General features: G+C 45.3%; 1 protein-coding gene across 1 annotated transcript in view; it reads left to right on the forward strand.

Annotated features, from left to right (window-relative positions):
- ANO2 (anoctamin 2) overlaps positions 1-23946 on the forward strand; it is a 1660301-nt gene that overhangs the window by 477801 nt on the left and 1158554 nt on the right. The gene's annotated exons all lie outside the window — the stretch shown is intronic.

The following is a 23946-nucleotide window of genomic DNA, read 5'->3' on the forward strand; positions in this document are numbered from 1 at the left end:
CATAAGAAACTAGGAGGCCTAAACCTAGCAGATTTCAGAACTTTTCAGACTGCATTGATAGCGAGACAAGGGATCTACTGGATCCTACCCAACCAGAGCTATACAAAAGTCTGGCTCAGGATGGAGAAGGCCATACTCAACAATCTTGAACCTTTAACGCTACTCATCATAAACAAACAAGCACAAAACATGAGCCTTATACTCAAAAATACCAGACTCGCCCTGCTCAAAGTGGATCAAAAACTAAAATACAGCATCAGAAACTCGAAATGGGAATCGCTATGGGGAAACTTAAAGATAAAATATAGAGTGAAACTTCTAACTATAGACTCATAGAAAAGAGTAGGGATCTCACTCCCGGCCCAGCTGGAATAAGGGGGATTTCCCCTCACCTTCAATACGCTACAGAAACGACATAAACTACCTGACATAGACCTCTACAACTTTCTTAAAATCAGAACCGCCCTGACCAAATCAGCTATAGCCAGCCACGAGCCCTCAATTTTCCAGTATATGGAGAATCTGAATAAAGTTGGCCATCAGGTCTCCCACATCTACAAAATGTTCCGCCCCAACACCTCCAAGCTCAATAAAAGGCTCAGCCCTGTCAGAGCAAGATAGACACACACTTTGGTCAGCCCCTACGAAGAACATGGTATCCCCGGTGCTTGCCCAGACAAAATTCTGGCTGCTACACAAAACCTACTGGACCCCGGCTCGCTTAGCGGCCATGGGTCTGAGGGATCACAACCGATGCTGGAACTGTGACATAGAAAAAGGGGACCTGGCACATCTCATCTCCCACTGCACTAAGGTCAAAATATTCTGGTACAAAGTTTTTTCCTTCATAAACAAGGCCTTAGGGTGTACTCTTACTGAAGAGTTCTCCACACTCACAACCGCATTCATAACATCTGATCTAGACTCGCAACATGGCAGAAGCCTGCTCGACCTCTTATTAACAGCAGCAGTTAAAATAGTCCTCACCAATTGGAAGGACACCTCCAAAGCCACCTTCAAGGGTTGGCTCAACTGGGTAATGTTCTTAAGGGGAGCCAAATTCCCTACCCTAGGCAATACACCGGGGAGAAATCCTAATAGGGGATTGTGGACCTCCCTGGATAGGTTCCTAGACCTGTACTATCCACGTTTAAGGTGCGAGTCAATACCAGTGGCCTATCCTGGCACCCTCTCCCTTTTACTCAGAGCTGGCCACCCCTATTTCCCCTTCTCCCTAGATTCATCTCTTTCTCCCCCCCCTCTTTACCTACCGCAGAGTAGACTATGAGACAGTTGCCCGAGTAAACCCAGAGTTCACTGCACCCAGACCGACCCTTCTGACACCCCGAGTACAAAACGCCACTGGGTATATGTTTTATGTCAGCACCGAACCCTAAAGGTATGTCACCCTGTCTAAATGTTAATTGTGATATATGTCTGTAAAAATCCAATAAAAATATTAATAATAAAAATAAAAACCCACACCAAGGATGCCAGGTCTAACAGAATCTTTTCTACAAAGGGTACAGATTTGCCACTTGGAAGCCACACCCACAAAACACCCTTTCGAAATGCGAATTTGTAACCATTCATAAAGCCATTTTAGTAGTAGTTAAAGGTTTACAGTCACCTAAAATCGATTTGATTGAGAATCTGAGTGTTTGCGACAGAAAAATAAACCAGTACATCTGACTCATGGTCTTGTCTTAAGGGGCTGTATGCTGCCGGAGATTCCACAACATCCTTCATTCCCAGAGGAAAGGGCTCGAATACATGTCTGTTGCATGTCTCTTTCTCTTACAGACGTTCTGAATAGATATCAGCAACGTTATTTTTTTTCCTCATAAATTAGTGTATTCTTCGCCAGAACTACAGGCTTAATGTGTGCTACTGGAGGGTCAGATATCGTGTGAAAACTGGGGATTTTGAAAGGTTTGCCATATAAGATCCCCGTTTTAACATTTGTTTGCGGACATAAAGTGACTTCTTATAGCCTTCCCATGTAGCTGCCCATTATCCAGTCAGCCATGTGGAAAATATAGCCAAGGCATGTACTCTAATAAATAGGTGATCTTGTAAAGAAAAAAGCGCTCTATTTACTTGCATTTTATTTGCAGGTTAAGCTACACACGAATATGTGTTGTAATATTTTATTGCCGCCCTTTGGCCTCATTTACTTAGTGCATATGGTGATTTCATCAGAACGCATATATTGTATGCTGTCTATTTATAGGAAGGAAAGAATAACTGTGCAATTACTGATGTTTCTAATTAAAGCCAAAGAAAGAGCTGCAGTTGATTCTTGGAAAACAATCCACAATCCAGCATCTGCTGTGTAGGCAAGATCGGACTTGTTTGCATGAGGCACGTTTCCGTTTCCAAGGGCAAATAGAAGAGAAATCACAAAGAATAATGAATCTAAAGATGTTACTGTGAATAAAACCTAGAAACCCAGTACATATACATACATTAGTTTTAAACCACATTCTGAATTTGTAGGCGGTAAGCTTACCGTTCGTTTTGTATTTTCCTGATTTCCTAATTCATATAGTCCTGTAAACTGAAGTGACTAAAATATTTGAAACAAAACTCTTGATGTTGGACCTGGCCCTCTCTCTCTGCAGAGCCAGCCTCAAACGTTTTGCCTTTACCCCTCCTGAATTATGAATCTGGTTTTGTTGGCTTTTAGGACTCTGTGCACTTTGCCACTGCTAACCAGTGTTAAAGTGCTTGTGCTCTCTCTCTAAAGCATGGTAAAATTTAATTTCACCCAATTGGCACATGTTGTTTACATATAAGTCCCTATTAAAGTTTTGATCGCTATTATGACCAATTCTCTATTGTATGTTGTAATTACCCGGGTACAGTTAGCATTACAGGTTACCCCATTGATACTTATCTCTAAGACTAAATAAGACATACTGTGTAACAACAGAAGTAGAAGTGCCAGTCTTCCTGGACGGTTACAAATGAAGACAAGGTGGTAATAAGGCGGGGCTAACAAGCCTAGTAATGAATCAGAAGTCAGCATTTACAAAGGACAATGACACAAGCCAATGAAAATTATAGGCGGTGAATGGATGAGGCTTTATGTCCACACTCGATTACAGCATGCCTCACAGCGCATGCACTGCTCTGGCTTGACCTAAAATTTGGGCTACAGTAAAAATTAACCAAAGTTTCAGAACACACATGTAAATACATTTTGAATTGTCAACAGCTCCTACTACCTGTAAGCACGCTGCTTATTTGAGGTTTTTGCAATGCTCTCTAATCAAGATACATGGAAGGATTTTGATTTAAAATACAAGTCAAATGCAACACTTATTGCAAGCTGATCTGTTCTTGAGTTCATTGCAAGAGTTTGCCCTTGAAGTCATTTACTATGTCTCGTGGCAACAGGACAGCTGTTGATATGACTTATTGTTACCGATTCTATAAAATATACTGTTCTAATCTTTGTTCTTTGGTTTGTTCCTTCTCTTGTCCCCCCTCTCATTATGCATACATTAGAACCTTACTTTTCCCAACTGTCATTCTGAAAATTCCATGCAACAGTTGACTGGGTTTGTGATGGTATTATGAGAGAGTGAATAAAGCAGACTCTCTGTATCTCTGGCAACAAACATCTTTGGCTGTTTATTTATACCAATGCCATCACAACAACTAGTACTCCAGTCGGAGGCATAAGGAATGGAACTTATTTTCTAAGTAGGTGTTAGAAATGGGGGGGTCTCTATTTGGCAATGGTTTGCACCGTTGTCCAAGTAGGGACCCTTCCTTCTAGTCAGGATAGGAAGTTACACTCCTAAAATAACCCATGCTAACCTCCTTCGTAGCTTGGTACGAGCAGTAAGAATTATCTCAGAGGCAGCATGTAAAGCATTTCCACATAACCAACAGAAATACAGTAAAAACACTACCAAAGGACACCACACCACTTTAGAAATCGTTTTATATATCCAAAATAAGACCAAAACAATAAGAATCCAACATACAGTACTTCGCAAGATATCGTTTTAAATTGCAGAAATATCTCAAAAACACAGTTCTATCGAGTCGGTAGCTCTGTCCGGCGCTACCACGATACTGAAAACAACAGAATCCAAGAGTTCCATCTGACCGCGTCGGTTAGGGGTGCCAGCAGACTCATAAACACTACCTTTTTTGTTGCGACCGACAAAGAGCAAGCCAGTCTTGGGAGCGGTTGTGATGTGAAGTGAAGCAGTGTAGCGTGCAGCGCCTTTAAAGCGCTGTGGAGGCAGTGGCTCGGCGACGGTCATCTAGCGGCGTCGGTGAGACCAGGGCTACGATGTGGAGTGAGGCGGTCTTGTTGCGGTGCTGTCAGGTCAAGGTGCAAGCGACAGAGCCGGTAAGCTGGAGCTGGCATCGTCGGCCCAGACAGTGTGGTGGTGCGTCATGAGACTTACGAGCAGCACCCCCAGCCACGATGCATTAACAGGTGTCAAAGTCAGTAGGCAGTGATGGCGTCAGTGAGACGAGGGCGAAGAAGTGAAGCGAGGGGATGCGGAGTGCGGTGCCCACAGGCCACGGTGCAAGCAGTGGCTCGGTGGAAGCGGTGGCAGTTGTCATTGTTGGTTAGACCTGTGATGCGGTGCAAGATGCTGCAGTGTCTTCTGCGGTTCCTTCTGGACAGGGAGTCAGCGATGGAGTCAGCGACGGAGTCAGTTGCTTTTCCCTTCTCTGTGGCAACGGAAACAATGGTTCCAGAAGCGGATCTCAGAAGTTGGTGAATTCTTTGCAGTTCCTGAGACTTCAGAACAGGAGGCAAGCTCTACTTCAAGCCCTTTGAGATCCTCAGCACAAGTGAAGAAAGTTCAGTCCACGAGTCGGAGGAACATGGCGGCTGCCAGCTAAACGGCCGCAGTCGCACCTCACCTCAGTGCCGATAGAATGGCGATCTGGGGCCCAACGTGGTGATTTCTTCGTCTTCCCCCAAGGTTTACTGTTTTGTGCTGATATTTGATTCGGAGGATTTTGCAGGAGATTGTCAACGGGGACGCTGACGGTTTCCGTGCCTGCAAGAAGCAGCTTTCACTTGAGCCTGCCGATTGGATGTGGGAGGAGGCAGCTCAGCTCCGGATACGCCAGTACGCCACCTGCTTCTGGTTTCGGCTCGCCGCTAGATCTGGTAACACAGGAGCGCGTATGTCGAGCCTATTTCAGGGGGAAAGCCCCTGAAGATAAACAAGGTGCTGAATAACGAGCTGGACAACGAAGAAAGGAGGCAAAATAGGCAAGAGGGATGTATGTCGTTACAACGCATACTTTTACAACGCATACCTTTACAACGCATTTTTACAATGCAACATCCATTACAATGCATTCCATTACAACGCATGCCATTACAACACATCTCTAAAAACTACCTTTACAACGCATTCCACTACAATGCATACTACCTTTACAACGCATACCATTACAACGCATACCATTACATTGCATGTATGGTAAGTATTGGATAGTGTAGGGGTAAAATTTACTATTCTAACTCCAGGGGGTGCAACAGAAGGGTAAGTGTTGGATAGTGTAGGGGCAAAAATTACTATTCTAACTCCAGGGGGTGCAACTGTAGGGTAAGTGTTGGATAGTGTAAGGGTACTATGTGCATGCGTTGTAATGGTATGTGTTGTAATGACTGCGTTGTAATGACATGCGTTGTAGTGACATGCGTTGTAATGGTTGCGTTGTATTGACATGCGTTGCAATGGATGTTGCATTGTAAAAGTTTCGTTGTAAAGGTAGTGCGTTGTAAAAGTTGCATTGTAAACGTTGTTCCCCGGCAAGAGGCTACTGAGGTCAGTGTGTTCATTCCTATGCAAGGAGACTCAGCTCTTGGCTTTTCCATCAGTGGGGGCCCTAGAGGAGTGGGCCTCTCTGTATTTGGGTGTTGGGAGCCTGGTATATTTTCACCCTGCTGCATGGAGGTAGGAGGAAGGGATCTTGAAGAGAAAAGGGGGACTGAGGAGACAAAAGGGTGTCTTTCTCTTTCTCCTGCCAAACCAGGTCGCTACACCCTCAGGGCCAGTGCAGCTCATTCAGTACAGAACTCTGATATCATTCTCCCCATAGTAACCCCAAAAGAATCTCCCCCTATCTTGGAGACCAGCAAGGGTAAACAGAAGATGCGTAGTGTTACGATGGGGGAAGTGGAGATAAAAGTAAGAGAGCCCCCAAAGAACAGAGGGAAAGGAAGGGGGAAGAAAAGATTTGTTTTAAAAGCTAAACTAACTCCCTCCTTAAAAACTTACCAAAGAGTCATGTCCTCCACAGCAAGTCTGAAACAAACACCCAGAAAGAGCTGGAAGAAGGGGTACCTTAATCCAAAATTAAATCAAAGTCTAGGACACCAGATGGCGACAGTGAACCCCCTCTTCTTTTGACTCCGTTACAGCAATGTAAGAAGAGGGGGGGGGGGGTCGAACAACCTGGCATAATTCCATCTTAGACTTCGCCTGAATCTTTACCTCATCAAGAGGACACATTGTCTAACAGATTCAAGGCCTTAGAAGTTCAAGACTCACTGGATTCGCACACCGCACTTAACCCCCCTCTTGATTTTTGTGTTACATGGGAGGTGGTGGAGGAGGCACAAATCTTAGGGGAGACTTCTGGCTGCATAATTATGGCTACTGAAACCGGGGAAGCTGAACCGGAGAATCCCGGAAACACTGGATTAGCGGCGCATTCTTTGTCCGACATCCTGATTGCCATGAAGGGGGAAATGATAAGCGGCTTCAAAGTGTCAGAGATGAACCAGGCAGGGCTGGCTAGTAGGTTTTCTGTCTCCGAAGCAAATCAGGCGGCAATTAAATCCTCTTGTGAGGTGCTGGCCCAGAAGCTGGAGGAGGTGGTAGCAAGAACGGATCAAATTGAGGTAGAGATTCCTGCAATTAAGAAGGCAAGAAGCTCAGCGGCAACGGATATGGCAAAGTTGGCTAACAATAAGGTGCTAAGAGACGATCTGGAAAGGTTGAAAAATCATTCCCGGAAAAATAACTTAAGGCTTCTGAATATTCCGGAGAGTCTTGAAGGGACTGATCTTAAAGGATTCATTACTCTAGTATTACAGGGGACAGTCCTTAAAAACTCTCCAGACATAAACTTGGCAAAGGAGATCCAAAGGGTTCATCGTGATCCGTTTAGGAAAAAGCCTGGTCAACAGAAATCTAGGAAAATCTTGGTCCATTTCCTTTCCTACACTGTCTATGAGCAAATATTGTCTGCAGGCCTAAAAGAGGGCTCAGTCTCCTTTTCACTCACAGGGCAAGAGCCAATTACTTTTCAGATTAGATCTGACATATCTCATACAACTGCCACCAAGCAATGGGAGCTGGGGAGTAGGTTAGAGAAGCTAAAGAGCCTAGGAGTCAAAGCTCAGTTGAAGTTTCCAGCTCAGTTACGAGCTATGTTTAACAATCAAATGCATTTAATTCGCACTAACGAAGAGGTAGATGAGTTAATGGCAAAAATCAGAGGAGGGAAATCAGGGAAATACCGTATTTTCCGGCGTATAAGACGACTTTTTAACCCCTTCAAATGTTTTCAAAAGTCGGGGGTCGTCTTATACGCCGGACACTAAATTTTGATGAGTGGAAGCAACGCTCCACCGACGTGGAACCCTCCAATATGACCTGGGCTTTACTCGCGCGCTCCACTCCCACGTTTACCGGTTACATTAAACTAAAATTGCACATGATTTAGTGCACAGTTACTCACCGGTACAGTCCCGTAGTGCTGTAGTGCCGATGGGAGAGGGTCCACGGGGCATTTCAGTATTCTTACTGCGTCTTCATCCGCCATAATCCTCACGTTTCACGTTCATCGGAAGTAGAGGAGCGTCACTAGCGCTCAGTTCATGGACATGGAAATGGGACTTCAGAAGGTTCCAGCCGGCGGAAGTGGGGGTCGTCTTATACGGCGAGTATAGGACGAAACCTACATTTCATCATGAAAAGTAGGGGGTCGTCTTATACGCCGGGTCGTCCTATACGCCGGAAAATACGGTAAATATGAGAAGGTGTTACTATGGGGGGGTACGACAACAGCATAAATAAAAGCATAAAAAATCCTTCACCACGGGGGGGGTCAGATTGTCCATTCATTTCCCCTTTTTGTTAAATATTTTTTTTTTTATAAGCGGTGGGCGCGACTAAATAGGCTTAGCCTTTTGGAAGGGAGGGTTCCTCATTGGAGTAAAGGGGCACAGGAGGGGGGCTGGAAAAGGGGGCACTGGGTGGGGAACATAGGGATAAAACTGAAAAAAAAACTCTTCTCACTTTAAGAATTCAACATATGGGCTGATGGTTCCAGGTCAGGGTCATGGATCTTCAGGCGGATGGCAGCAGCAGTAGTTCAATATAGGAAGATCAACTTTGTCTCCTGGAATGTGAACGGTCTGAGATGCCAAAGAAGACAAAGACTGATAATGAAATACCTAGAGCTTTCTGAGGCACAGGTCTGCCTCTTGCAAGAAACACTTAACCACTGAGGAATCTAAAAAACTGTTTTCTAAAACACCCTGGGTTGAGAGTTTTTGTTTTTCTAGTCAAGTAATAAATATCCGCAGTGTTGCAATTTTGATAAAGCGGGGGTTAGTGTGTTCTATCAAACCTACTCAGACAGACCAAACTGGGAGGTGGATCATCGCGCATTTGGACCTTGGGGGCACTGACTTAATCTGTGCTTCTTTTTATGGCCCAAACGTAGATGATTCGTCATATATTTCCAAACTCTACTCAAAGCTCATTTTGGAAAATCCTCCAATGATAGTGGAAGGGGACTTCAATGTCCTTCTAGACCCTTTTAAGGATAGGTCAAACCAAGGCCACTATATAGGGGCTCCTCGCATTCGGCGTGTAACGAAGAACTTGATACACGATTTAGAGCTGGTAGATGCTTGGATGGGCATGATGGGAGATGTAGCTGGGTTTACGTTTTATAGTAAAAGATACCACCTTTTTCCATGATTGATTATATGTTAGTTAGCAGGGATCTCCTGGTTAAAACGTCCGCCATTTCTATTCTCCCTAGCCATCTTCTGACCGCGCACCTATTTTGTTTTCATATAACAAAATAATAAATTCCACTCATACTGGATGGACACTCAATAGGGGAAAGTTGAATGACCCAGAAATCATTCAGGGTATCAAAGTATCTTCATTGGAGGTTTTTGATATTAATATAGGTTCAACGACTATGGAGGTTGTCTGGGACGCCTTTAAAGCCAATCTTAGGGGTAGGCTCCATGGCCTTATATGCTCTCAAAATCACGTTGAAGCCGGGAGCTAAAATTAAGTGAGGAGAAAGTTAAGAAGTTCGAAGCAGAATTTCTATTACATACAGAAGGGCCACTTGAAAGGATGGGTAAAGCACAAGAAGATCTACAGCTAGCTATGCAAGAATTCAGAGGGAAGCTAAATGAGAAATGTAAGGCTCAATGGTTAAATAAGAACATGGAGAACTATGATTACAGTGAGAAGGCTAGTGCCCTGCTAGCTTGGAAAGCTAGAACTGACCGTTCAAGAAACAACATCAGCGAGTTAGTATTAAATAACAGTGGAGATAAATCCACCGATATAGAAGACATACAGGATTGCCTCCTCTCCCTATTCACTGATCTCTATAAGGAGAATCTGAGCCCCTTAAAACATCAAATACGGGCATGGTTGAGCACTAAATCACTATCTTCCCTAACTCAGGCTGGTAAGAACCTTCTCGACTCACCGATCTAGTTCAAAGAGATAAAAACTCAAATAAAGATATCAAAGAACAAGAAAGCATCCGGTTTGGATGCCCTCCCTAACGAGGTGTATAAACTTCTGTCGGATGAGGTAACTCCAGTATTGGGGACTCTATTTCAGTCAATTTATAATGCAACAGGGCAAATCCCCAGTTCATGGAGGGAAGCAACTATTGTTTTAATTCCCAAACCTGGGAAGGACCCCCTGAGAGCAGACTCCTATCGCCCGATCTCCCTGCTAAATGCCGACTATAAAATCTTCATGGGCATATTGGCAGGGAGATTGGCCAAACTGGCCCCGGGCTTGGTAAATCCCAATGAAAAGGCGTTTATTAATGGTTGTTATATCCAGGAAGAGACACAGCTACTCATTGGCAACATAGACCTGGCCATAGCGAGATCAGAGCCCTTGGTGGTAATCGCCTTAGATGCCGCCAAGGCATTCAATAGGGTCTGCTCCGCTTATCTCTGGGAGGCATTGGAAGCAATGTGCTTCGGGCCTGTGTTTATTCATACTTAAAGACAATGCTACCAAGGGGCCTCAGCAAAAATTCTGGTCAATGGGTCGCTAACATCTAGTTTTGAAATTCAGAGGGGAACTAGGCAGGGTTGCCCTATTTCCCCCCCTGTTGTTTGACCTATACATAGAGCTGTTGGCCCTGGCTATAAGGTTAGATTAACTTATCCCTCGTTTTAAATCTCAGCTGTACTCATCTAAAATAGCACTATATGCCGACGATATTATCCTCTATGCAAGCAATCCAGATGTTACAATGCCACGGGTCGAGATCCTCCTGCGAGAATTTGGCTCAATTTCCGGGTATTTAGCCAAGACGGAGGTAATGTGCTGGAATATTGGGCAGTGGAGGGGGCAGATCAGTATAAAGTTTAAATACCTTGGCATCACCATAGTTAAAGACCTTGAGAAAATTGTCCTTCTAAATCTGAATAAAGTCACTAAAGAACTTGACCGTCTGTTTGCTAGGTGGAAGAACCTCCCCTTAACTATATATGGGAAGGTAAACTTAGTGAAAAGTAACATCCTCCCTAAGTTGACCTACATTTTTAATGCTGTTCCACTGATGTTTCCCCAACAGGGCATTTCAAAAATTCAAAGTAAGATTGGGAGCTTTGTATGGGGGATAAGGGAGTGAAACTCTCATGGAGGAAATTGAGGCGGAGGCTAGTAAAAGGTGGGTTGGCCCTTCCAGATATTAGTTGGTACCTGGTAGCATTTCAATTCAAAGCTACTTGGATGCTTTTGACAAATCCTGCGGCTTCAGCTTGGGGGTTACTGCTAAGCAAACTGGCAAAGAACGAAAACAGGAGTAGTGCAGAGGGGTTTCTTTTTAAGTTCGGGTCACCAACATTTTTCAAAGGAGTGCACCTGAAGGTCCTTAAAAACGCATTAGGAACCTGGTTTAAAGTAAGGACTAGGTGCAGGAAAGGTTATTATTCTGATCATGCCCCGTTCTGGGACTCTCCGGGGACTCCCTTGTGCCTTAAAAATGGATTGGCTGCTCCCATTAAGAGAGCTGGAGTCTCTATTAGGTCAGATTTGGGAGTGTGAACAGTACCCACTGGGAAATTTTGTGAGCCCGGATAGGTCCTGGCATATCTAAATTTAAGCTTCTACAATTGAAATCATGGTTTGAGTCGGATAGCGGGGGTATAAGGGCAGACTGGGACACAGAGGTTCTATTTGTATAGGCGCTACAGTTAAAGAAAGAAGTTTCGATTTGGTACAGAAAGCTGGTTGAAGCTGCGAATCAGGATATCCCAACACAGGCTTCTGTTTGGAATCAATCCCCTTTGAATCTGCTATTGAGTACTTTTTAGAACCTTCATTAAAACTTCTTTATAAATTTATAAAATCAGCTAGCTTAAAGAAGAACCACTTCTTTGTGACTAACCGTATCTATTATACCCCAGCCAAAATAGCAAAATTTGCCCCAATTCCCGAGCCGAAGTGCCACAGGTGCATGACGGCTAAAGCTAATGACATTCATATTTTTTTTGAGTGCCCAGAACTTTGTCCGTTCTGGAAAGGGATCGGTGGCTATCTGTGCAGGATTTTTGGTACGAACATCACGATAAATGGGTCTTTAGTCTTTTTTGCCAATGATGGTTCCTCAACAATGGACCTCGCAGCGACTGATAGAGGATTATTATTATGCCTTATCCTGCTGGCGCGTAGAGAAATATGTACTAAATGGAAAGACCCAAGTCCCCCATGAAGGGAAGACTAGCTTAAATCAGCACTTGCGATTGCGCTCCTTAATTATGTTGATCCCAGTAACCCCTTAACTAGCACCTGGCAACCCCTTATCAATATGAGCCGAGACTTGAGATTGCTTTGACATCTTTGACATCTATGCTGAATGAAAGGTACCCGGTCCTATGATTACACCTTAACTCCAGTACAAGGAGTTGGTCTGGAGACCTAAGCAAGGGTAGTTGGCTGGAGGACGCCCAGGTCCACAACAACGACTGTAACACTCTGCAATGTGCTTATAGGTGAGATGAGGACATAAAAAAGAAAGTTCAGTCTGTCCTGTCACTGCCTAAGGCAGAAATAGCAATTGCAGGCAACCCAACAAAGCAACAACACAGCATAGGGGCAGTACTCCTCCTGGCAGCTCTTCCAGCTCTTCTTCCCGACCGGTTTCTTGATTCCAGAGTGTTCTAAAGTTCTGGGCCCCAATATTTGTACTAAAAATTCCTTTTTTATCTCAAGCAGAAAATGACTGTGCTTAGTCCAAACCAGTTCTGTTCTCTCTGGCCCAGCTTCCCGACAGGAGGTAAAGATAGCACTGTCCAATGGAGACCAGGCCCAATCAGGTACAAGGATATCTCCTCCCACTACTCCAAATTCAGTCCAGGTCAATTCAGCCCACATCTAGGAAAGGCAGGACACCTCAACTCCCCCAGTGGCTGTCTAAAGAGAATGCACAGCCCCAGCCCCTGTCACTCCAAAGCCAGACAGATAATCAACAGGATGGGTAAGCAAGAAAATACTTACTTTCTAAAAGTGGTATTTTCAAACACAGAACATATAAATCACCTTTACTAAAAGATGCAGTTTTACATTCTGAGTTCAGGCATCTAAACTCCATTTCCCTATCTTGTCCCAATGGAAAGTTATGCTTACAAGAGTTTATAATTAAAACTCCTATTCTTTCCTATGGGACAGATAGCCTTTCCATAGTGAAAAATGAAATGCACTGTAATTCACTACCAGGACATGCCACACATATCAGTGCATGTCCTACCTTTACCATACACATCAACCTACCCACAGGAGTACCCTGGGCCTAACTTAGGGGTGTTATATGTCAGAAAAGGGAAGGTTACGGTCTGGCAAGTGGGTGCACTTGCCAGGTCGACATGGCAGTTACAAACTCCGCTGACCCTGCAGTGAGAGGTCTGATATACCTTTTCAGGGCTACTCGTATAGGTGGCACAATCAGTGCTGCAGGCCCACAAGTCACATTTGATTTACAGGCCCTGGCACACTTAGTGCACTTTACTAGTGGCATACCATTAAATGAAGTATGACAATCCTGGAAACACCAATTCATAATAAATATGTACTACAGGAGCACTTGCACTTCAACACTGAGAAGTAGTGAGAAAGTGCGCTGAGACATTAAACCAGCAAAAACAGAGTCAAAACAGGGAGGTCAGAAAGCAAAACGACATGGGACACATGCCTAAAGATGCCAGGTCTAACACATGTCCCCTCCAGATGAAAGAAGGGAGAACTACCCAACCTCCTTGGAGTTCTCTTCACTAAGGCGGAAGAACCTGGACACACCATTTACATTGGAGTGTTCTGTTTTCCAAGTAAAGTCCATTCCCTTTAGGGAGATAGACAACCTCAGCAGTTTTGGGTTATCACCCCTCATTTGCATCAACCATCTGAGGGACCTGTGGTCCGTCTGAACTCGGAAGTGAGTCCCAAACAGGTAGGGCTCTAGTTTCTTCAGTGCCCAGACAACAGCAAAAGCTTCTCTTTCTATAGCACTCCACCTGTGTTCCTTGGGGAGTAGTCTCCTGCTGAGGAAGATTACAGGCTGGTCTAGGCACTCTTCATTCAGTTGTGAGAGCTCCGCTCCAACACCATGCTCTGAAGCATCAGTCTGCACTACGAATTCCTTGGAGAAGTTGGGTCTCTGGAGCATGGACGCCGTGCACATGGCTGCCTTCAGGGCATCAAAAGCTTTCTTGCAGGCATCAGTCCAGATCACCTTTCTGGAAGTCAGTTCTGTCAAGGGGGCCACAATAGTGCCATTGCCCTTAACAAATCTCCTCTAGTACCCGGTAAGACCTTAAAAGGCTCTCATCTCTGTCTGGTTCTCGGGGGATCCCAAGCCAGAATGGTGACAATCTTGGGCTGTAGGGGCCCCACCTGGCCACTTCCTACCTGTTGTCCCAGGTACACCACAGGGCCCTGTCCAAGAGCCCTGGCCTTGACTGTGAAACCTGCTCTTTGTAGACCCTTCAACACTTCCCTTAGATGCTGCAAGTGTTCTTCCGAATTCGAACTGAACACTGCAATATCGTCCGGTATGCGGCACTGAAATCCTTCAGTTCAGACAACACCTTGTTGACCAACCTCTGAAAGGTGGCAGGAGCATTCTTCAATCCAAAGGACATCACCCAGAATTGGTAGTGCCCCTCTAGAGTTGAGAATGCTGACCTCTCCTTGGCCCCATCAGTTGAAGCAATCTACCAGTACCCAGACCTCAAATTAAATGTGCTGAGGAACTTGGCAGCTCCCAATCAATCAATGAGATCATCACCTCTGGGGATGGGGGTGTGAGTCAGTCCTGGTGACGGCATTGAGCCCAAGGTAGTACACACAGAACTACTGTTTGGGAGTGGCACTGGGTGCAGCAGCCTTTGGGACCAAGACTACTGGGCTGGCCCAAGTACCGTGCGAGGGTTCTTTGACCCCTAACGCCAACATCTTAGAGACTTCCTCTTTGATGCTGGCCCCGATCAGTCAACCTGTAAATCTTGTGTTTTTCAGGAGGGCTGTCACCAGTGCCCACGTCAGGGGTACACTAGTGAATAACAACTGGGGTCAAACAGTGTGACGAACTGTCCCAACAACTGATGACAGTCACCCTGCTGCTCTAGGGTCAGTAAAGGGGAGAGGCTCACACTGTTCACTGACCCATTGTGTTCCTTGCTAGAAAGGAGGTTAGGGAGAGGTTCATGCTCCTATCCACCCCATCATCTGTCACCAAGACATTGCACAGGTCGAACTGGAATGGCATGGTGAGCAATAAAACGATGGATTTAGGCCCAGATCTCTGTACTGGGGTGAATGTAGGACATTGTTCTGCATTCTGTCCATCAACTGTTGTTTTTGCATTTGTCACCCCAGGTGGGAAGGGTATGCCTAGACGTGGGTCTCGTGCTCTCCATGCCACTGGAATCAAGCTATCCTGGCTTAAGAGGGGTAAAACCCCGAAATCGGTCCTAGGATGCTTGAATTCCAGTCCAGGGAGGACCTGGCTTGGCAGTTTGGGCCGGACTGTTCCCATAAGGCACAGGGTCAAGACTGATTTGCATATGGCTGGGTTCAAACTGGAATGGCATGGTGAGCAAAAAAACGATGGATTTAGGCCCAGATCTCTGTACTGGGGTGAATGTATGATATTGTTCAGCATTCTGTCCATCAACTTTTATTTTTGCAATGGCACGTTGTGAGCCAGACCCAGTAGGAAAGTCCTGAAGTGCTGGGGTATCACCAGCACACGGGCTGACCCAGGACCAGCAACCTTAGGCTTGCTGTACAGGAGCCCATTCTCCCAGCAGATCCAGTGCAATCCAGACTGATCACTAGCTGTCTGGTTTGCAGCCTGCTGCTGCAAACCTTCTAGAGAACTGCACCCTTTCTACTCCCTGCAGAGTTCTTTCCTGGTGAGACCCCCTTCTTGCTGCCAATGTGTCAGATCAGATAAGTCCCCCAGTTCAGCTACCTCCTCCCCTGTAGGTACCGGGGCATCCCCCTTAAGGTTAGCCTCCACGCGGACTGTGGGAACCTCATGGGTGGGTTGCCCGCACCCCCTGCCCTTTCTCTTGGCATGAACCTGGGCCAGTGTTTCAGGCTCCAGGTCCTTCTGATCACCCTGGCCAGCCACTATTGACCAAGTGGTGACGCATACCCACTCTGGCAACCCAAGCATCTCCAAGTAAGACCTGAGCGCAACATCCTTCCAGAAGGACTGCTCCAGGTTGTTTCTTAGCAGACAATCTACAGCCATGGTAAGGCTCATAACCACCCTCAAGGGACCCGAGACCCCCATTCAAAGAGAACCTGCGCAACCATACACTGGAGCTCCCTAGTTGTCCACAGCAACTACTTGGTGGAATGCCCTGGGACTACTTGCTCCTCAGACACCAGGTGACACTGGACTGAGGTCACACTGGCTCCAGTATCTCTGAGAGCTTTGACCCTTTTCCCATTGATGGTCGCCCAGACGCTGCATTTTTTAGTGTTAGCTGGCACCTGGATTCCTGAGACCATCTCTCTGTCCCCTAGTGAGAGGAGTGTCATTTCTGCAGGATCCCCACCCTCCTGTGGGCACCCTTTCTCCCCATGTGCTTTCCAACACCTTGGTCTGTGCACCGGTGGGTGTCCTTCTTTAATTGCCACCAGTGAGCTGTCTTGGGCAAAAGAGACAAGAGCCTCAATAAGCGAAGCATATAGAGTGCTTAGATTAAGGCTATGCCCTCAGTCGCTCCATTTAATAAAAGATAAGAAAGAACTTAGTTTCACTGGGATTTGAAATGTCTTCTATACATGACCAGGAGTACCTCTTGCGAAAAACCTCAGTGTCCCACATGACCTTGGCTTGGAAAAATAATCTACATTATCCTTATGTAGACAGATTACCTAGCTACCGTTTAAGGCGCGAAGTGTTAAGTGTGCGAATTGGGATAAACCCCTGCTATGCGAACAATTGGGTAAAAAATGTAATGATCGACAGTAACAGTAAATGCACTAGCACTGCAGGTACCCTCTATGACATTTTACATATTTTATTAGATGGTATGAAGATTTTAGATATACAAAGGGAGTTTCTAGGCCCGATTTTTAAAAAATACGAGATTAAGAATATGATGCAAGCTTTTAACCTCTTAGTGGGAATGATGAATTTAGATATAGCCTGTGCCATGGGTAAATTCATGAATAAAGTTAAAGTGTTCCTCAAATGTACAGAGTAAATATTGTAAGTTGATCCCTTTGGATAATACGAGATTGTGCAATTAAAGGATAACAGTACTGTAGGCAATATACCTGTAGGACTTGATGCACAAGAATTAATTACTTGATTTTAACAATTTTAGGGTGATACTTGCCAATAATTTTTAAGGAAATGTGTTAGGCGTGAAGAAGATGCAGTACACTTTTTATGATACTGACTTGTCTACGCTTTTTAATAAAATAATATGCTGTTAATGGTATACCTTAATGGTTGTCAAAAAACAAATAAAGTTTTAATGACTGACTGACTGACACCGATGGGTGGCTTTGCCCTCTTGGGACACTTGGGGTTCTCCTTCAAGTGACCCACCTGCTCACAGATATAGCATTTGCAGGGGACAGTCTCTGCAGGCTTTCTTGAAGAGACAACTGCTTTCTTGTCTCCTGAGAGATGGGAACCTTTATCCTGGGTATTAGTTTGGGGCCTTTTAGGGAACTCATGTGCTTTATTTGTATTTTTGTATTTGTGTTTATATAGCGCATAAATCACCTGTAGGTCTCGGAGCGCTTGCAGATGTAAAAAGGAGTTACTGGGAGCCAGTAAGCTAGAAAAGCTATGTTTTTAAGAATCTTCGAAATTTCAAGTGGTTGGGCTCTGTCCTAATGTGGAGGGGGAGAGCATTCCAAGTGTCAGGGACTAATTTGGAAAAGGACCTGTCGCCATTTCTGACGGTGCGAACTTTGGGGACAGATAGGAGAGACTTGCTGGTGGACCGAAGGGTTCTGACTGGACAGTAGCTTACAAGTTTCTTCTTTAGGTATTTAGGGCCGTGTACATTGGTGGTTTTATAGACTAGGCAGCAGATTTTGAATTTAATGCGCTTTCTTTTTGGGAGCCAGTGAAGTGTTCTAAGACTGGGCCCAGAGTGTGTGCCAGGAGGGAGATCAAGCACCATTCTGGTTGCGGCGTTTTGCAGAACTTGGAGTCTAGCCAGGAGACTCTCATTGATGGATGCAAGTAGTGCGTTGCCATAGTCCAACTGGCTCATTATTAGACCTTGGACTAAGGTCATACACGAGGAGAGGGGGATCCATTAAAAAAATTTCTTGAGGTTGCGCATCAGTCCGAAGCTTGTATGCACTATCTTGTTAACATGGTTTGCCATGGACAATTTGTCGTCGATTGTCACTCCCAAATTTCGGACCGATGACTTGGGAGGGGGACAAGGTCCTAGCGATGGTGGCCACCATTTGTCAGTTCAATAATTGTGGTCATTTCCAAGAAGCACGATCTCGGTTTTAAGGGCATTAAGCACTAGGAAGTTGTTTGTCATCCATTCCTTAATTGCGATCATGCACTTTTGGAAACTGAGTTCGGTGTTGCTTGGGTTGGGGCCCAGAGTGATCAGTAGCTGCGTGTCATCAGCATAGGACACGGTATCAAAGCTGTGTGCCCTGATTACCCCTGCCCCCCCAATTCTTATGCGGATACACTGCCCAACTTTGGCTGAGTCTCCCCCAAATGCTTTCTAGTGGACCCTGGTACACACCTAGCAGTCCGCCTCCATAGCTTCCTGGGGTCAGCCAGCTTACTATCAAGCAATTGCTGGTGCAGCTCTGCAAAAACATAGACTAGCCAAGTGCTCCCATGCAATCAAATTGTAGAGCCTCTGAAAATCTGTCAAATTACTGCCCTTCATCCAGCTATCCAGTGACCTGCAAAACAAATCCACAAATTCCAAGTGTTTCCATCCGTTTTCTAACTGGACCTTAACTGATACTTTTACTTTTCAGGAGTGAGACCATACCTGGTGAGAAGGGCCTCCTTCAGGTCAGCATAGGTGAGGCTATACCCCTCACCCAAAGCCAAAATGTCCCTTGCTTCTTCTGGGAAAACAAGCCACAATCCTGCCTCCCAATTCTTCTCAGGGACCTCATTCATGTAGATAGATGCCTCATAACCCTGAAACCACCTTTGTATGTCATCCCCATTCTTGACTTTTTTGCCTACATTCTTGGGGATCTGCACAATCCTATCTGCCTGCACTGATAAATTACTGCCACCATTTGTGCTGGACCTACTCCTTAGCTCCAGCTCCTTAAGACCACATTCATGATCTAAGATCATCTTACTTTCCTCCTTGGCTATTCTTTTGTCTTACCCTTCAGTCTCCATCCTGAATTTTTCCAATTCAACTTCCTTGCTTCCTGCTTGTCCTACAGCTCCTCTGTAGACAAGCCACTGCTGCCTGTCCTGGAGGGTTCCCTCCCTCCCAAAAGTGCATCCACCCTAGAAAGAGGCTCCTTCGCCTCCCCGTTGAGATCCCCAGATTGCCCGATTGCATGTCTGGCTCCTACACAGGCCCTCATTGCCTTTTGTATCCCCTCCTTCCTGGTGAGGCCTCTGACGTGGACATTTAGGCTTCAACTCTTTCACGTTGTAGGATTCCAAACTGTCCTCCTCAAAGGCCACTTCCAAGGATGCAACAGATGATGCTCTTGATTCAGGCATGATGAAGTAGCAAGTTTGAGTTCTCAACAAAACTGGCAAGATCAAAAATTGGCCAAAAAGAAAAAGAACAAGTATGTGGTACATAATGATCTGCGATATGGTAGCAGTGCACAACAGTCACTGAAAGTCAAGTGCAAACATAATACCTATCCCCACGGCTGACAACCAATGTGAGAAATAGGGATCTCTAGTTGGCAATGGTTTGCACCTTTGTCCAAATAGAGACCCTTCCTTCTAGTTAGGATAAGGGAGTTTCACTTCTAGAATAACCCTTGCACACCTCCTTGGTAGGTTGGCATGAGCTGTCAGGCTTATCTCAGAGGCAGGTGTAAAGCATTTGCACTACAGATGGACACCACTCCAGTTTAGAAAAGTATCCAATATTTTTCTATATCTAAAACATACAGGACTTTGCAAGATACCCTTTAAAATTGCAGAAATATCTCAAAAACACAGTTCTTCCGAGTAGGTAGCTCCATCTGGTGCTAAATCGATACTGAAAACAACAAAATCCAACAGTTCGGTCTGAATGAGTCGGTCGGGGATGTCGGGAGACTCGTAAACAGTACTTTTTTTTGTTGCGGCCGACACGTTGGTGTGAGCCAGTCGTGGTAACTGTCGCAGTTGTGATGTGAAGTGAAGAGGTGCTGTGCCATCAAGGCATGGAGCAGGCAGCGGCTCGATGTCGGTCATTCACCGGTGTTGGTGAGACCAGGGCTACAATGCGGAGTGAGGTGGTGCTCGTTGCTGTGCTGGTAGGTGATGGTGCAAGCGGCAGAGCCGGTTAGTTGAGGCTGGCTTCAGTTGGCCCACACTGTGGTATGAGGCGGTGCATCATGGGATCTTATGAGCGGTGCCTCCTGCCACGATGCAGTCATAGGTGTCAAAGTCAGCAGGCAGCAACAGCATCAGTGAGACCAGGGCGATGAAATGAAGCGAGGCGGAATGAGGTGCCCATAGATCACGGTGCAATTAGTGGCTCGGTGGCTGCAGCATTGGTGGTTCTCGTTGGTGAGACCAGGATTGGGGTGCGAGATGCAGCGGTGCCTTCTGTGGTGCCTTCAGAACACGGAGCCAGTAACCTAGTTACTTTTCCCTACTCTATGACAACTGAAACAACGGTTCTGATGAGTACAGGCCTCAGCAAGGCCTGCGAGTGCGAAAAGGGTTCGCTCTTCTGTACGCAAAGTCCTCAGACTACATAAGAAATTGGCACGGAAACTGGAAATACAAAAACATAGTTTACTAAACCTTTAAAGGTGGTACTACAGCCCACACAACACTCTACAGTATTGTACAAGGTAGCACAAAGAACTCGGACATGCGGTCCCCTTTTATATACAAGGAAAGGGGCTCAGAAGTGGGTGGTTACAACTCAGAGAGCATGATTTACAGCCATATATGGACATTTTTCAAACATGATCGATACATGGGTGGAGTTAACGGTTCCTGAAGCCCCTCGAATGCACATTCCAATCCTCTCTAAGCAGAAACAGATGTTACACATACTGAGCATGCGCTAAACAAGCTGGAACTATTTATAGCCTGTTGCTGGGCAAACTCCAGGGGTGACGGTCAGTGAAGTAGGACTTGCCTCGTGGCGAGCACATGGCGGAATGTAGCCTACAAGATGGACGCTGGAAAACAAGATGGAGTCCGGCCGTACTTCCAAGTATGAGCGGGAAAACTATAACGAAGACACAATAACATGTCTTCAGTGAATGCTTAACATTATCGCTATTTTATTTACAACAGATGACCCTTTCAGCATTTGCTGAAGACATTCGGTTTTCTTGGATAATCTAAATACTCATTATTTATATTGATGCTCATCATATCCGCTATCTCTCTAGTTATAGTTTATTGTTTATTAGGCACACAAAGTGAAACACACAACGAGCATATCATAGGGCTACATTGAATGCATACACAGCAGGTGAATAATATGGCAACAGTTATACATAGTCCAGTGAGGACTTTCCAACCCCATGTAGAAATCAAGGTCCAGAACCACCCAGAGAAAGTCCAAGACCCATTTTCTTGATGTATATCAGCTGCAATTTTTTTGTAATTTGTTAATGGCTTTATATACAGAAGGAGTATGGTCAGGGATGAAAACACAGCAGCTACTTCCGATAATTCTGCAAGCTCCACCCCTATCTGCTAACATAACGTCGAGAACCATTCGGTTCTGCAATGCAACAATCATAGTAATTTGTAGCTCTTCAGTAAGGTTCCCAAGAGCTGCAGCAGTTTGATTAGTTACAGCTTCCACTACCCTCGTCAAACGCTGTATCTTTCTGCTATTCAGAGCAGCTCCCACGAAGAAAAACAATCCTAAATTGAAATCTATGTACTGCTGCAGACTGGTGTCCGTCTGATCAACATCATCTATGGATAAAGTCTGTTTGAATCTGTTCACAGTTACATTATTCAATAATTTCAAGTCTTTATGATATGAGGCAGGTGCCAAGAATAGAGGTGGCAATAAGAACGATGCATAACATACTCCAGACCAACCGGCTGGTAATCGATAATAGCCCTTAATCCCACATACAAAATAGGTGTGATGTGAAGCAAGGAAAGTACTGTTTTTCAGGTCATCAATGTTCAATACAACAATACAATCGCTAACACCTACAGGAATGTGGCCCACACTCTGTACACATAAATCAGCTTGTGCTTGGGCCACTGAAATCACGAACTTCTCTTGTGCAGCAGTGTCTCTAGTGTTTGTGAAGACATAAGGGGTCGATTCATTGTCCGGTCGATATTCTTCCCACTCCCATATAGTTTTGTTCGCTTGTGGATAACCGTCTTTATCTTGATGACATTTCTTGTTCAATTTGAAAATCAGTCGTCCTACGGTAGGCTTCCTTGTAGCAAAAAGCAAGGTGTACCACGCTCTACAAGAGCCGTTGTGAGAAAAGGGAAGTGGTATAAACGGTGTTCCCCCTTTCTTTTGATGTGCTGGCATTATCCCACATATCCAGCAGTCTGTGGCGTTTGTAGCAAAGTGGGTATGATGCAACATCTGAATGAAGGTATTATTCAAATATGACTGTCGATGTTTCAACTCTTATGAGGGTGCCACGCAAACTACTTTTGATCCTTTGAAGGATTGTCTGCGGGACATTTCAAAATGGATGGACCATAACTGCCTCCGAATGAATGCGGCGAAAACGGAGGTTCTCTTTTTCCATCAACCCTCCCCTCTTGATTCAACTCTCTGGTGGCCACAGGAACTCAGCCTTCCCCCTGTCCCTAGGGACTCTGTAAAAAATCTAGGGGTCAAGTGGGACTCTAATCTTTCTTTTAGCAACCAAATACAGACCGTTTCAGCCGCTTGTTTTTCCAAGATCAGGATGATTAGGAAATTCATCACCTATCTCCCTAGTGATACCAGGAAAACCATTGTCCAGGCATTGATTACATCTCACCTGGACTATGAGAACCGCCTGTATTTAGGGTTGCCCTCGGGCCTCCTACATCGGCTCCAGACAGTCCAGAATGCGGCTGTTCGGCTGGTCTGCGGGGTTTCCCTACGCACCCATATTTCGCCACATCGCAGAGCATTACATTGGCTTCCAATCCATCAAAGAGCTGCATTCAAAGCCATGACCTTAGCCCATCGAGCAACTAGGGGTAGGGGATCGGCCTACCTCTCTGTTAGTATCCGTCCTTATTGTAACTCTCGGAACCTCCGTTCCAACTCCCAGCATCTGCTTTCCATACCAAGATTCAGGAAAGCACGTTCTGGAGGTAAAACCTTCCAGGTCTGTGCCACAACTCTCTGGAACAAACTCCCGATCGCAATTAGGATGATCCAGGAAGAATTACCCTTTCGTAAGGCACTAAAAACTTTTCTCTTTTGTTAATTCCCCCAGTACTATCACTCTGCTTTCACTCAGAAGCGCCGGGACACCCCGTTGGGGTAGCTGCGCGCTATATAAATTACACAAATAATAAATACACAAATAAAATTGATATGGGAGTGTATAGAAAAAGTGCTCATCAGGGACTGGAGTAGTAGCAACATACAGTTCACGGGCAGGAGCTTTCTCTTCAACAAACCACATGACTGTAGCAATGACTGCTATAACGAAAACGAACCCTACAGAACCAAAAATCTTTCTTATATCCATCTCGAACAAAATGTACACAGTATCTTCCTGAAACAAAAGTGTTGTCAGAACTCTTACCCCTGAGGTAACCGTGGTTTTCTTCACCATCGGGCCAAGACGGGTGTCACTACTCTAATGCATGGCTGATCCCCCCCCTTGCTTCATTGGCTCTCCGTTTCACAAACCTAGGGACCGTTCTGACAACTTCTCATACAATTGCAGATTCTTTCTTTGGGCGCAGATTGTATCTTCTCGATGCAAGCGTTGTTTGGTCCGGGAAGAACTCCTCAGAATCGTCAGGTACCACAGCACTGCCTCTCTCCGT

The sequence above is a fragment of the Lissotriton vulgaris genome, chromosome 1_1, assembly GCF_964263255.1.
Source record: "Lissotriton vulgaris chromosome 1_1, aLisVul1.2, whole genome shotgun sequence".
Taxonomy (NCBI): domain Eukaryota; kingdom Metazoa; phylum Chordata; class Amphibia; order Caudata; family Salamandridae; genus Lissotriton; species Lissotriton vulgaris.